Here is a 16,650-nt window from a genome sequence, read left to right on the forward strand (position 1 = left end):
ATGACTACCTTCTCTATACCCCACACATACAATTATCTGCAAGTTGAGCAGTGAGTTTCAAACAGATTGAACCACAAAGACCAGGGAGGTTTTCCAATGCCTCGCAAAGGCAACACCCATTGGTAAATGGGTAAAAAAAAGCAGACATTAAATATACCTTTGAGAATGGTGAACTTACACTTTGAATGGTGTCACTACAACAATATAAGAGTCCTTGCTAACTCCATTGCTAGAGAGGAAGGAAACCACTCAGGGATTTGATCAGGCCAATGGTGACTTTAAAATGGTTAGAGTTTAATGGCTCTGATAAGAGAAAACATTGTTCACTGAACAAAATATGAATGCAACATGCAAAAATTTCAAAGATTTTACTGAGTTGCAGTTCATATAAGGAAATCAGTCAATTGAAATAAATGCATAAGGCCCTAATCTATGGATTCCACATGACTGGTAATACAAATATGCATCTGTAGGTCACAGATACCTTAAAAAAATCTGAAAACCAGTCAGTATTTGTCCTCATGCAGCAAAACATTTCCTTCGCATAGAGTTGATCAGGCTGTTGATTGTGACCTGTGGAATGTTCCTCCACTCCTCTTCAATGGCTGTGCGAAGTAGCTGAATATTGGCGGGAAATGGAAAACGCTGTCGTACACGCCGATCCAGAGCATCCCAAACATGTTTAATGGGTGACATGTCTGGTGAGTATGCAGACCCTGGAAGAACTGGGACATTTTCAGCTTCTAAGAATTGTGTACAGATCCTTGCGACATGGTGCATTGCATTATCATGCTGAAACATGAGGTAATGGCGGTGGATGAATTGCACGAGAATGGGCCTCAGGATCTCATCACGGTATCGCTGTGCATTCAAATTGCCAATGATAAAATGCAATTGTGTTCATTGTCCATAGCTTATGCCTGCCCATACCATAACCCCACTGTCACCATGTGGCACTCCGTTCACAACATTGACATCAGCAAACCGCTCGCCCACACGACGCCATACACGCCGTCTGCCATCTGCCCGGTACAGTTGAAACCCGGGATTCATCCGTGAAGTGCACACTTCTCCAACGTGCCAGTAGCCATCAAAGGCTTTTGCCCACTGAAGTCAGTTAAGATGCCAAACTGCAGTCAGGTCAAGACCCTGGTGAGCATGCAGATTAACTTCCCTGAGACAGTTTAAGCAAAACATTTTTGGTTGTGCAAACCCACAGTTTCATCAGCTGTCCGGTCTCAAGACGATCCTGCAGGTGAAGAAGCCGGATGTGAATGTCCTGGGCTGGCATAGTTCACATGGTCTGCCGTTCTAAGGCCGGTTGGACATACTGTCAAATTCTCTTATGGTAGAGAAATTAACATTACATTCTCTGGCAACAGCTCTGTTGGACATTCCTGCAGTCAGCATGCCAATTGCACTCTCTCTCAAATCTTGAGACATCTGTGGCATTGTGCTGTGTGACAAAACTGCACATTTTAGTGACCTTTTATTGTCCCCAGCACAAGGTGCACCTGTGTAATGATATGCCGCACCTGTCAGGTGGATGGATTATATTGGCAAAGGAGAAATACTCACTAACAGGGATGTAGAGAAATAAGCGTTTTGTGAGTATAGAACATTTATGGGATCTTTTTCAGCCCATGAATCATGGGACCAAACTTTTACACGTTGCATTTATATTTTTGTTCAATATAGTTACTTAAGAATACAAACCTAAATGACAGAGTGAAAAGGAAGCCTATACAGAATAAAACATCTTCCAAAACATGCATCCTCTTTGCAATGAGGCACTAAAGTAAAAAGGCAAAAAATGGGACAAAGAAATTAACCTAATCTCCTTAATACAAAGTGTTATGCTTGGGGCAAATCCATCAAAACCTCATGGAGTACCACTAAATATTTTCAAGCGTGGAAGTGGCTGCATCATGTTATGGGTATGCTTGTCATGGGCAAGGATTAGGGAGTTTTTTTATAAAAAGAAACGGAATAGAGCTAAGCACTGACAAAATCTGAGAGGAAAACTGTTCAGTCGACTTTCCAATAAACAATGGGAGACAAATTCACCTTTCAGCAGGACAATAACCGAAAACACAAGGCCAAACATTCACTGGAGTTGCTTACCAAAACGAAATTGAATGTTCCTGGGGGGCCTAGTTACAGTTTTGACTTAAATCTGCTTCAAAATCTATGGCAAGTCTTGAAAATAGCTGTCTAGCAACGAACAACAACCAACTTGACAGAGCTTGAAGAATTTAATAAAGAATAAATGTGCAAATATTGTACACTACAGGTGTACAAAGCTCTTAAGAGACTTGAAAGACACACAGCTGTAATCACTGCCAAAGGTGATTCTAATATGTATTGACTCAGAGGTGTGAATCCTTATGTAAATTCGATATTTCTGCATTTAATTTTCAATGCATTTGCCAACAAATTCTAAAAACATGTTTTCACTGTCATTATGGGGTAATGTGTGTAAATGGGTGAGACAAAAATCCATTTAATACATTTTGAATTCAGGCTCTAACAACAAAAATACAGAATATGTCAAGGGGTATGAATACTTTAAGGCACTGCAGTTTGGAGAGCATTTGCTCATTGGGAAGACATTGCCAAGACAGAATAGAATGTTGATTTCTGGCCGACATATAAACAATGTAACTGTAGAATTTAGAATGTAGGCGTTCTAAATAAATCTGCAAGATGTGTTGCCAATGAGCAAACAATGTCTAAACTTTGTATAAACTGTGCCTTCGTTGGGCAGACATACAGTGCCTTCGGAAAGTATTCAAACCCCCTGACTTTTTCAAAAAAAATTATGTTACAGCCTTCTTCTAAAATTGATTGAATTGTTTCCCCCCCCATCAATCTACACACAATACCCCATAATGACAAAGAAAAAACTGATTTATAAAAAAAATGGAAATCACATTTACATAGAGTTGAAGTCGGAAGTTTACATACACCTTAGCCAAATACAAGTAAACTCAGTTTCACAATTCCTGACATTTAATCCTAGTAAAAAATCCCTGTTTCAGGTCAGTTGGGATCACCACTTCATTTTAAGAATGTGAAATATCAGAATAATACGAGAGAATGATTTATTTCAGCTTTTATTTCTTTCATCACATTCCCAGTGGGTCAGACGTTTACATACACTCAATTAGTATTTGGTAGCATTGCTTTTAAATTGTTTTAAAAGTCAAACGGGTCAAACGTTTTGGGAAGCCTTCCACAAGCTTCCCACAATAAGTTAGGTGAATTTTGGCCCATTCCTCCTGACAGAGCTGGTGTAACTGAGTCAGGTTTGTAGGCCTACTTGCTCGCACACGCTTTTTCAGTTTGTCCACAAATTTTCTATGGGATTGAGGTCAGGGTTTTGTGATGGCCACACCAATACTTTGACTTTGTTGTCCTTAAGCCAGTTTGCCACAACTTTGGATGTATGCTTGGGGTCATTGTCCATTTGGAAGACCCATTTGCGACCAAGCTTTAACTTCCTGACTGATGTCTTGAGATGTTGCTTCAATATATCCACATCATTTTCCTCCCTCATGATGCCATCTATTTTGTGAAGTGCACCAGTACCTCCTGCAGCAAAGCACCCTCACAACATGATGCTGCCACCCCCGTGCTTCACGGTTGGGATGGTGTTCTTTGGCTTGCAAGCCTCCCCATTTTTCCTCCAAACATAATGATGGTCATTATGGCCAAACAGTTCTATTTTTGTTTCATCAGACCAGAGGACATTTCTCCAAAAAGTATGATCTTTGTCCCCATGTGCAGCTTTTATTTACGGCGGTTTTGGAGCAGTGGCTTCTTCCTTGCTGAGCGGCCTTTCAGGTTATGTCGATATAGGACTGGTTTTACTGTGGATATAGATACTTTTGTACCTGTTTCCTCCAGCATCTTCACAAGGTCCTTAGCTGTTTTTCTGGGATTGATTTGCACTTTTCGCACCAAAGTACGTTCATCTCCAGGAGACAGAACGTGTCTCCTTCCTGAGCGGTATGACGGCTGTGTGGTCCCATGGTGTTTATACTTGTGTACTATTGTTTGTACAGATGAATGTTGTACCTTCAGGCGTTTGGAAATTGCTCCCAAAGATGAACCAGACTGGTGGGTCTACAATTTTTTTTCTGAGGTCTTGGCTTATTTCTTTTGATTTTCCCATGATGTCAAGCAAAGAGGCACTGAGTTTGAAGGTAGGCCTTGAAATACATCCACAGGTACACCTCCAATTAACTCAAATGATGTCAATTAGCCAGTCAGAAGCTTCTAAAGCCATGACATAACTTTCTGGAATTTTCCCAAGCTGTTTAAAGGCACAGTCAACTTAGTGTATGTAAACTTCTGACCCACTGGAATTGTGATACAGTGAATTATAAGTGAAATAATCTGTCTGTAAACAATTGTTGGAAAAATGACTTTTGTAGATGTCCTAACCGACTTGCCATAACTATAGTTTGTTAACAAGAAAGTTGTGGAGTGGCTGAAAAACGAGTTTTAATGACTCCAACCTAAGTGTATGTAAACTTAAGACTTCAACTGTGCATGTTCAACTGAATAATGTCCTTAATCAGATTTTGTAAAGCAATGTCAGAGTCCAGTAGTACCGTGAAGAGTGCAAAGAGAGTAGTGCAACAAGGTCCCTGAGAGGCAGTACTACGCAGTGGGCGGGTGGATATGGCTAGTGCCATGTCACAGAGTTTATTAGGGTTACAGTAGCTGGAAAGAAACTGTTCTTGAGCCTGCTAGTGCGGGAACGTAGAGACCTGTACCGCCTGCCTGATGGTAGGAGGGCAAACAGTTTGTGGCATGGATGTGAAGGGTCCCTAATGATGCTGCGCGCCCTACGCAGACACCGCTTGCGCTGGAGGTCTACAGTGGCAGGGAGCTGGGCACCAGTGATGTACTGGCCAGTTTTCACCACCCGTTACAGGTCCTTCCGGTCAGCCACGGAGCATCCGCCAAACCACACTGTGGCGCAGTTAGTCAGAATGCTCTCGACCATGCAGCAGTAGAAGGTCACCAGGATCTTGAGACAGGGGGGCCTTCTTCAGCCTCCTCAAAAAGTACAGGCGCTGCTGCTCCTTTTTGACCAGGTTTGAGATGTTGAGGGCCCAGAAGAGGTCATCGGAGATGTAGACCCCCAGGAATTTGAAGCTGGACACACGCTCCACCTCAGTGCCATCAATGAGAACTGGGGCGTGGCTGCAGCTTTTAGACTTCCTGTAATCCACAATGAGCTCCCTGGTTTTCCTTGCATTGAGGGCCAGATTGTTGTCAGCGCACCATGAGGTATTTATAAGTTACATTCTTCAAGAATAAATAGCTATCATTTGTTTGTTGATAGTTTTTACTACAGCCTCTTTCATTTGTTGACACATTGCTGTGGCTGAATCTTGTTGCTGGGTATTTGGAGAGTTGTCATCTTCAGTACTCAGGACCTCCTGTCTGGTCATGATACCCGGATCGGAGGATTGGAAACCACCTAGGCGCAGCTTAAAACGAAGAACGAGGCATTCCAAGCTAAGGTACTCAGTTTAGAAGGCAGGAGTCGCAGGCTGAACATCAAACTTGTGGGGATTTGAGGACGAAGAACAAGGTAAACCCACAGAGTTCGTGTCCAAGCTCATTCCCAAGCTGCACGGCGATGACAACTTCCCAAAGCCCCTTATCATTGACCGTGCACACAGTTCTCTGCCGGCAAAGCCCTCACTAGGTGCCAAGGAGGGCAAGTTTAAAATAATAAACTGAAATATCACATTTAAATAGAGTACCAGTCAAAAGTTTGGACACACATATCTTTTTTCTTCTTCTATTTTCTACATTGTAGAATAATAGTGAAGACATTAAAACCATACAATAACATATGGAATCATGTAGTAACCAAACAAGTGATAAACAAATCAAAATATATTTTATAATTTAGATTCTACAAAGTAGTAACCCTTTGCCTTGACAGCTTTACAGTCTCTTGGCATTCTCTCAATCAGCTTCATGAGGAATGCTTTTCCAATGGTCTTGAAGGATTTCCCACATATGCTGAGCACTTGTTGGCTGCTTTTCCATCACTCTGCAATCCAACTCATCCCAAACCATCTCAATTGGATTGTGGTCTGGTGATTGTGGAGGCCAGGTCATCTGATGCAGCACTCCATCACTTTCCTTGGTCAAATAGCCCTTACACAACCTGGAGGTGTGTTTTGGGTCATTGTCCTGTTGAAAAACAAATGATAGTCTAAATAAATCACCAACAGTGTCACCAGCAAAAGCATCACCACACCTCCTCCATGCTTCACGGTGGAAACCACACATGCAGAGATAATCCGTTAACCTACTCTGCGTCTCACAAAGCCACGGCGGTTGGAAATTTTGGACTCATCTCAAATTTGGACTCATCAGACCAACGGACAGATTTCCACCGGTCTAATGTCCAATGCTCTTGTTTTTTGGCCCAAGCAAGTCTCTTCTTATTGGTGTCCTTTAGTAGTGGTTTCTTTGCAGCTTTTTGACCATGAAGGCCTGATTCACACAGTCTCCTCTGAACAGTTGATGTGGAGATGTGTCTGTTACTTGAACTCTGTGAAGCATTTATTTGGGCTGCAATCTGAGGTGCAGTTAATTCTAATGAATTTATCCTCTGAAGCAGAGGTAACTCTGGGTCTTCCTTTCCTGTGGAGGTCCCCATGAGAGCCAGTTTCAACATTGCGGTTGATGGTTTTTGCAACTGCACTTGAAGAAATTTTCACGTTCTTTACATTTTCTGGATTGACTGACCTTCTTGCCATAATATGGATTTGGTCTTTTACAAAATAGGGCTATCTTCTGTATACCACCCCTACCTTGTCAAAACACAACTGATTGGCTCAAACGCATTAAGAAGGAAAAAAAATCCACAAATGAACTTTTAACAAGGCACAGATGTTAATTGAAATGCATTCCAGGTGACTACCTAATGAAGCTGGTTGAGAGAATGGCAATATTGTGTTTAACACTTTTTTGGTTACTACATGATTCCATATGTGTTATTTCATAGTTTTGATGTCTTGATAATATAAAAATACAATGAGTAAGCGCTTCCTGCACCACATGCAATTGCTTAGAGGTTGTTAATATAATGTTTTGATATTTCTATATGACCCATCCATAAATAATCTAGACCTACATGCAGCAGTATCTCTTGTGCCTTTGACAATAATTTCACGAGGCCTATTTCACATATGATATGCCTAAATACTTCTAGCCACTAGGATAATAAATAAACAGTATTCTACAAAGGAGAAAATAGTTAAAAAAGAAAAACCCTTGAATGAGTAGGCGTGTCAACTTTTGACTGGTACTGTATGTATTCAAACCCTTACTCAGTGGATTGTATGGAAAAGGAACAACAAAGGAAGAACAAAGAAAGAACAAAGAAAAATGAATGTGCTGGTGAGTTAAAAAGAGGGACTTAACATCTCCTCATAGTGCATATATTACTACACATGGTGACATGTGCAACCCCCCCCCCATATTTTATTTTAATAATTAAAATAAGACCGCTTTTAAGTATTACTTAAAGAATTTCAAAAAACGGATTAAATGGATTTTAACGCACTTGTGTGAAACCCTATCCGATAATCTTTCACCGAGGTAACCAGCACCCTCGGGGGTGAAAAACAGCATTTTATTAAATAACAAAAAAAGTCAACTAGCCATTTATTTCCCTTTATAGTTTATTTGCCTAAGCATGACCTTCATTCTCATAACTATTTTTATTTTTCTCCAAAAGTTGCTTTTTTCTGTCAGCAATTAGACATTGTTTTTAGGGGTGGCTAGTTACCCCCTAGTATCCTATATGTCCATGGTATTGCACTTGCCAGACAGCGATTCTAAAGTGAGTGACTCTTCAGTGTAGCCTGACGAATAGCATCAGAGAGCGTCGTTCATATGCCTTCCAAATGTACATACTAGAAGGCATTTTAGCGATTATCTGCAGATAAATTATTAAATAATTTGATAAAGATGGTGAATCCTCACTGCAGGAACAGCCAAGAGACTGTAAAGCTGTCAAGGCAAAGGGTAACTACTTTGTAGAGTCTAAATTATAAAATATATTTTGATTTGTTTATCACTTGTTTGGTTACTACATGATTCCATATGTTATTGTATGGTTTTAATGTCTTCACAGTAGTTAATTTTTCAAGATAATGTGCCCTATTTACTGTAAATAACACTTTAATCTCAAGAGAATATCAGTTTAATGTTAAAAAAGGTTTAATGTTCTCCACTTAGTTTTTGTTCCTCGGTATGTATGTGTCCACAAAGCGTCTCAGAGTAGAACATTTCGTCTTCTGTGCTGAGAAGAGACATTTTACTCCTACTTTTATGGGTAAAAACAAAAGCTATACATGAAGCCTATTTAGTCATAAGAGTCACACCTAGTCGACAGAGATTTAGGACACCTCATGAGCTGTCCTAACCCGTTAAGAGTTACCAGCAGGTGTCTTGATAATATAAAAATACAATGAGTAAGCGCTTCCTGCACCACATGCAATTGCTTAGAGGTTGTTAATATAATGTTTTGATATTTCTATATGATCCATCCATAAATAATCTAGACCTACATGCAGCAGTATCTCTTGTGCCTTTGACAATAATTTCACGAGGCCTATTTCACATATGATATGCCTAAATACTTCTAGCCACTAGGATAATAAATAAACATGTTTTATTATTTAATTACCTAAATTATGTTATTTCCAGTTATCCCTTTGGAGTACAATATCATGTTATTAAAATAGATGCCTAAATTGGGCATGCCTATAAATTGGGCAATTGAAGGCATCTAAGGCCTATGTTAACTTTGATTGTGTTCGATGAAAATGATCGACCTTTCAAAGGTTGTATGCAACATTATCGGCAAGTGAGGCCTAATGTGCTAAAGCGATTAAGAGTTGTTAAACGGGAGTGATGAGTGTGTTGATATAACGGTAATATTGTAAAAATTCTGCTTTTAACAACCATTAGAATTGGTTAAAAAAAGGTTATGCATGCCAACTTTAGGCGATAATTAAGAGAAGGCAAAGTGGTTGTGTCAGGTGGAAATTATATCAAAGTTTTACCATTGCAACATTAAGATGTACAGTCACATTCAATGTGGTTGTCTGAAGCGTACTATAGAGTTCACAGTTGGTGATGTCTCATTGCAATTGGTTATTCCCCATCATTAGCAACAATGTCAATGAGCGTCATCCATCTTTCCTTTGCGCTACCTCAAACTGTCGTGATTACCAGCTGAGATAAACTTTTATGAGTTGATTTTACAACCCACTCTGAGCTGGGATGTGTTTGTCTTAAAACAGGTTTTAACAGGATTCCTAGAACATTTTCTGAGATACTTTGTGGATAGGGGCCCTAATCATATATCCAAAAGAACTAACAATACACTGAATTCATACATGTTCAGTAATTTCTAATTTCTAACTGAGTCATGTCTTTCTCCACAATACAACCAATTTTACCAATCTGGGAGGTAAACTCTATAAAGTATGCAATAATTTAGCTGTATATTTCGGGTGGAATTAAGGCATTAGAATATACCAGAGGCCACCAAAATAGAGCTCGTTCTGCAAAAATGCACTACTACTAGTAAATCACTACTACTCTATGTGTACTTACATTAGCATATATAATCAAACACAGAAAGGTTAATTATAATATTAAGAAAATGTTTTGATTAGTAATTATTTACTAAAACAGGTATGTGTAAAATTCTATTGTGTAACACCAGTGACGGTAACACCAGTAACCAATAACACTATTAAACACTTCTATTAACACCAGCTGGGGCAGAAACACCAGTGACGGTAACACAAGTGCCAAATCTGCAGACAAGATGTCATAGCTAATATGGAAGCCACAGTAGCTCAAACCACACTTTCAATTTTAAATAAATTACTCAATCATGCGATTTAATACTTTGGAACAGATTTCCAAAAATGTTATAACTTGGGAGTTGATTTTGCTGGTGTTTTTACTGTCCCCTATGTCCGACAAAAACGAACTTTATTTTGCTCAATAAAATCCCCCACAGGCCAAATTCGGCCCAGGGGCTGCCAGTTGGGGCACCCTGCTATAAACTGAAACACCAAACCACTCATTCCTATTATTAATAGTGTTACATAACACAAATATGTGAATACGTTTTTTGCGAACAAATGTTTTATTTTGTCATAATAACAAGATTGGTAGAAACGTGAAAATCGTTTTGGGAAATCTGTTGCAGCTCAAGTGTACTACAAAACCCACAATGTAGCCTAATGTTCTCTCTCTCTCTCCCTAGGCTGGCTGGCTAACTAGGTACCTAACGTATCTAGAAAACATAGCTACACACAATAATACAAAAGTCAATATCAGCATGTAATGTAGCTAGCTAGCTGTAAAATCGCCTAAACAAACTGCACTATCAATTCAGGAGTATAGCTCACTGAGTTGCAGTTCGTCTCCGCCACTGAGCAATAAATTATTATTTTTTATTTTTTTCACTGAGCAATAAATGGCGTCTCTGCCCAGAGCAAGAGTTGCGTTGCTTTGCTGTCCTACAGAGATCATTTTGAGGAGATAGGGAAACCCATTTAAATCGGATTCGTTACGATTAGCTTAGCAACCACGTGACGCAGCATGACAACGTGAATACGATTGGTCGACAGTCAGGTGGCTGGTGACCAATCGGATCCAACAGGATTCCTATCTCCTCCTTTCTGTGACATCTCTGTTTCCTACAGACAGCACATTGGGACATTGTACTTGAAAGAGAAACGGAGGTGAATAATTTGGTACATTGTTTAGATTGAGCACATCTAAGCGAAATGTATACCTTCTCATTACTAGGACTGTCTTGACATTTTGTCAGCTGTTAACTGGCATGCAAATGACATATGAAGAAAATGTAGCCTATTTCAGAAGAGCATAATAGCATATTCTGAGTCTTCCTTATGATAGGCCCTGATCTGGCTATACCATAGTAGGCCATGGCTTTGGGCTACACTAGTTCATTTAACAGACAATATATGCTTATAATTCCCGTGGCATTTTAATAGTTAGAAGAATATAATTGAACATAGCTGAATAAAATAAATAATATTTTCCCCCAAAATTATTTATGAGAGAATGTGCAGACATGCAACTATTCTGTATTAAGCGGTCAGCAAAGTGTTATTTTGAAACAGCTCCTCCTATATGCTTACTTTAGACTAATTTATGCAACTTATTTGTAATACAAACCTTAGAATGTATTAGAAATCAAAACATATATCTAAGGCTGCATGATGCGACTGATGATTTGAAAAAAGTTGCATGAAAGGCTTGCTCTTTGCTCTGCTTCTTGCGAAGGCTGCACACGCTTCATCAGTCGCTTATTCACAATTTGACAAGCACTTGATAATATTGTCACCCATTAGACAGCCATGCAATCTCCATAGACAAACATTGACAGCAGAATGGCCTTACTGAAGAGCGCTCTGACTTTTAAGGTGGCACCGTCATAAGATGCCACCTTTCCAACAAGTCAGTTGGTAAAATGTCTGCCCTGCTAGACAGGAGCGTAACCAGCATTTTTTGGGGGATAGGCCTAGAAAAATTTGGGTAGGCATCTTTTCTACTTATTTTTTACATTATTTTGCGATGTGCACTGTATATTATTTCGTAATACAATCGTTTTATACTACTGCATAGTACTTGGGGAAACCTCGTTACATACACAACTAATTACCTATCCCAGCATGTTAAAATAAGACAGTAACTTTAGACCAGTTGCCAACTTGCCAACAACATAAAACTCATCTTCAGACGCACTTTAATCTCGATGGGCAAACAAGCCTATATTTGATGTTACAATTTATACCACAGCGGGCAGTAGTACTATAAAATGGTACCTTACCTTTAGTAGACATATCATAAGGTGTGACCTACATCACAAGCTGCAGACGGCGAGGCTTTGAGTTGAATATTATGATTTCATCATAATCCAATGTATCTGTCAGTTCACGCTCAAAAGACAGCAAACTGAAGTGGTTCAGCCGAGCACTTGTCATTGATGTGCGAAGACGATTTTGTATTTCTGAGTCATACTTTGAGATGTAATTGAAGATTTCTAAAAAGTTACCTTTGTTGATTGCCTCTTCGGTTTCTCTATGCCCTCTGAGTGGAATATCCTGCTTTGCACACATTAGAACAATATCTATGACCACTTGGGGAGGCAACTCCATATTAACGGTCATGATTGTGGAATGAGATGTTCGACGAGCAGGTGTCCACATACTTTGGAATTATTTTTGATTTAGAATGGCCCACAAAAAAACATGTCATCCATAGCTTAAACTCCAATAGCAAATGGAGGAAGCACTTTCCGCAGTTATGTTTTTAATATGCCGGGTAGGCTACACTGGTTGTAAAGCGGATTAATGTACTTAATTTTAAGAATTGGGCAATAAATATAGCAGCGTGAGAAAGCTGGGATCCTCTTAAATAGTGGCCAGTCAAAACTTTGTTTTTACACGCGATTGCACAATGACTGGGCTTATAAGAACACGTTTCACTAGGCTATTTAGGCTGTTGGCTCTCCAACCATGTTCCAGGGGTCCTAGGCCTATAGGCAACACTTATAGTTATTTGGCCACTTTAGTTGTGATACAAAACTTATCAAAACATATAGGTCTATGGGCTAGGTAACATGATGCATGTGACTATGAAAAAGACTTGCCTAGACTGCACACGCTGGGCATCATTCACAAGTGATAGTCTCACCCATCAGACTATTCTCAATTTAATCTTGTCTTTACATATACTAAATATGGGTGAAATTAGTTTTGACCTAGAATGGGCCGTTATCATGCACCATTTCAGAACGGGGGGGGAAAAAGACATGTCTTCCGAATGCACTTGAATAGCGAATGGAGGACGCCTTTCCCATGGTTCATTTTCATGCCAGCCAGGTAGGCTACTCCGGTTGTAAAGCGAAGCATAGTGCCTAATATTGGGAAAGTTGAGAAATAAATAGTAAGCCTACCCTATAGAAAGCTGATGGGATCCTCCTCTTTTTTTAAGAGGCCATTAACTGTTTTCTCACTCAATTGAATAACATAGCCTATAGAAAGGATGTGCAACATGGGCTTATAGGAACACATTTCATTCCATGCATCAACCAGTTATGAGCAACAGGTGATCCTATCCCGCTTAAACTCTGAATGCCAGAGCTCTCATAAAATGCTTGATTTGATTTTCAGTTGCATTGATGTCAGTCATTAGAGAGACAATGGAGTGCTGAGTACCAGTCCATTAGTGACTGGCCATTATCAGTTTGATAGGCTACTGTTGACCATCACCGGCATCAGAGCAGTTTTGGAGAAGCCTAGTTACCGTGACTCAACGGTCTCTTTGAATTTGACTGTGGTCGTGACTGGTGACTGCCGGTGTGGCAGTAATACGGTCAACATAACAGCCATAACAGTAATACGGTCACCATCACCATTATCATGACGATAGAAATGGATGGATGTGTTCTAGTATGGCTATAAGGGCACAAGGTGAGACCCAGATGCAGACACGGGAGGCAGATGGTTTGAGTCTTTGATATTTATTAATAATCCAAAAAGGGGTAGGCAAGAGAATGGTCATGGACAGGCAAAAGGTCAAAACCAGTTCAGAGTCCAGGAGGTACAGTGTGGCAGGCAGGTTCGAGGTCAAGGCAGGCAGAATGGTCAGGCAGCCGGGTACAGAGTCCAGAAACAGGCAAAGGTCAAAACCAGGGGGACTAGTAAAAAAAATAATAGAAAAGGCAGGAGCACGAGAAAACCACGCTGGTTGACTTGACTAAACATACAAGACGAACTGGCACAGAGAGACAGGAAACACAGGGATAAATACACCAAGGATAACAAGTGACACCTGGAGGGGGTGGAGACAATAACAAGGACAGGTGAAACTGTTCAGGGTGTGACAATGGCCATACCATCTATTGGCTGATTTGGCGATCTGGAATGCAGGTAATTATTTTAAAAGAGTTATGAAATGTGCTAGTGTGTAATCTCCAGTGACAATAAATATATAGCTATGATGCGTCCCTACACAATTTCCTGATTTTCACAGGCAGATCACATAGAAGTTAAATCATGAGGAAAAATGGTATTTAGGCTTTCACCATATTGACAGGAGCTTCATGATTTTCATTTTTGGGTTTATTTCTGGATTATCCCTTTAAGTATTTGCATGAAATTACCAAATTAATAATCAAATTGCTAACATACAGTGGTTCCTCCTTTAAAAGTTGCGTCTTACTGCAGCACACCTTGCGGGCTTCTCTGGCTCGTTATCTAATTGTCAGAATTTTTTTTCTGTTAATGCAAGTTAGTGCTAGTTTGACCACCAGAGGGCATCTTTGAGTAAATTTGATAGTCTTCCATATTGGCATTACCAGATAATTTAAAACCTTTTTTGTATTAACATAGTATATGGGATTGACTTTAAGAAATTTGGCTTAATTAATTTGATTAATATTATGGTGTTTCTATTCTGAGAAAAACATAAATGAAACCCTCAGGGTTTCCGTTAGGATGGAATGGAAAATATGGCGCTGTACAACGTGACGGTTGGGAGTAGGCTACAGCATAAGAGGATTGGAAGATTCTAAATTAATATCTAAGGGGCATAACATTTCCACACCCTAATTGTAGTGTAACCGAACTTTCAGTTGAGCGTGCTTGCTCTTTGCCTTCTCTACTTCTCTACCGGAGGTTGATGCTGTTGCTATGCAACCTCTTGCTAGCTAGTTAGCATAACAAATTCCTAGTTAGACATTTTTTTACTTTGGGTGTGTTCTTAAATTCAATCTGGAGTGCCTGCGCTCATAAATTCAGAGCGTCGTCAGATTGTCCATTTGTAAATTCAGACTGTTTCGCTCTCGGAGCACACACTGGACGTTTGGGACGAGGAGTAGGGTTGATTTGAGCGTTCTGGCCTTCAAAGGCAGTCAAGCACACAAGCTAACGTTGGCTAGCTTGCTAGCTACTTCCAGACACAAATGAGACCACTCTGACCATTTTACTCACCCTAGCAGAGCTGGTTAGGAAGTTTTCGTGTTAACCAGAGCGTTAGTGACTGTAACTGTGCTGCTAGAAACAATTTAATTACGCTTTTTTTGCCGATGTTTACTGACACCGGCCATATTCAACCGGTGTTGAGTGCTCGTAAATTCATTGTTCTGAGCTCTGGTACACTCAGACGAGAGTGCTCTGAAATCGGAGTAGATAGCCAGAGCGAATTTACGAAAGCACCTGAATCATCAAATCAAATCAAATTTATTTATATAGCCCTTCTTACATCAGCTGATATCAGTAAGTGCTGTACAGAAACCCAGCCTAAAACCCCAAACAGCAAGCAATGCAGGTGTAGAAGCACGGTGGCTAGGAAAAACTCCCTAGAAAGGCCAAAACCTAGGAAGAAACCTAGAGAGGAACCAGGCTATGAGGGGTGGCCAGTCCTCTTCTGGCTGTGCCGGGTGGAGATTATAACAGCACATGGCCTAGATGTTCAAATGTTCATAAATGACCAGCATTGTCAAATAATAATAATCATAGTAGTTATCGAGGGTGCAACAAGTCAGTAACACAAGAGTAAGTGTCAGTTGGCTTTTTCATAGCCGATCTTTGAGAGTATCTCTACCGCTCCTGCTGTCTCTAGAGAGTTGAAAACAGCAGGTCTGGGACAGGTAGCACGTCCGGTGAATAGGTCAGGGTTCCAGCAGGTCTGGGACAACAGGTCTGGGACAGGTAGCACGTCCGGTGAACAGGTCAGGGTTCCATAGCTGCAGGCAGAACAGTTGGAACTGGAGCAGCAGCACGGCCAGGTGAACTGGGGACAGCAAGGAGTCATCAAGCCAGGTAGTCCTGAGGCATGGTCCTAGGGCTCAGGTCCTCCGAGAGAGAGAAAGAAAGAAAGAAAGAGAAAGAGAGAATTAGAGAGAGCATATTTAAATTCACACAGGACACCGGAAAAGACAAGAGAAATACTCCAGATGTGACAGACTGACCCTAGCCCCCCGACACATAAACTACTGCAGCATAAATACTGGAGGCTGAGACAGGAGGGGTCAGGAGACACTGTGGCCCCATCCGATGAAACCCCCGGACAGGGCCAAACAGGTAGGATATAACCCCACCCACTTTGCCAAAGCACAGCCTCCACATCACTGGAGGGATATCTCCAACCACCAAATTACCATCCCGGGACAAGGCCGAGTATAGCCCACAAAGATCTCCGCCACGGCACAGCCCAAGGGGGGCCGCCAACCCAGACAGGAAGACCACGTCAGTGACTCAACCCACTCAAGTGACGCACCCCTCCCAGGGACGGCATGGAAGAACACCAGTAAGCCAGTGACTCAGCCCCCGTAATAGGGGTAGAGGCAGAGAATCCCTGTGGAAAGAGGGGAAACCGGCCAGGCAGAGACAGCAAGGGCGGTTCGTTGCTACAGCCTTTCTGTTCACCTTCACACCCCCAGACTACATTTAATCATAGGACCTACTGAAGAGCTATGTCTTCAGTAAAGACTTAAAGGTTGAGACTGAGTCTGCGTCTCTCACATGGGTAGGCAGACCATTCCAT

The sequence above is a fragment of the Salmo salar genome, chromosome ssa10, assembly GCF_905237065.1.
Source record: "Salmo salar chromosome ssa10, Ssal_v3.1, whole genome shotgun sequence".
In the NCBI taxonomy this organism is placed as follows: Eukaryota; Metazoa; Chordata; class Actinopteri; order Salmoniformes; family Salmonidae; genus Salmo; species Salmo salar.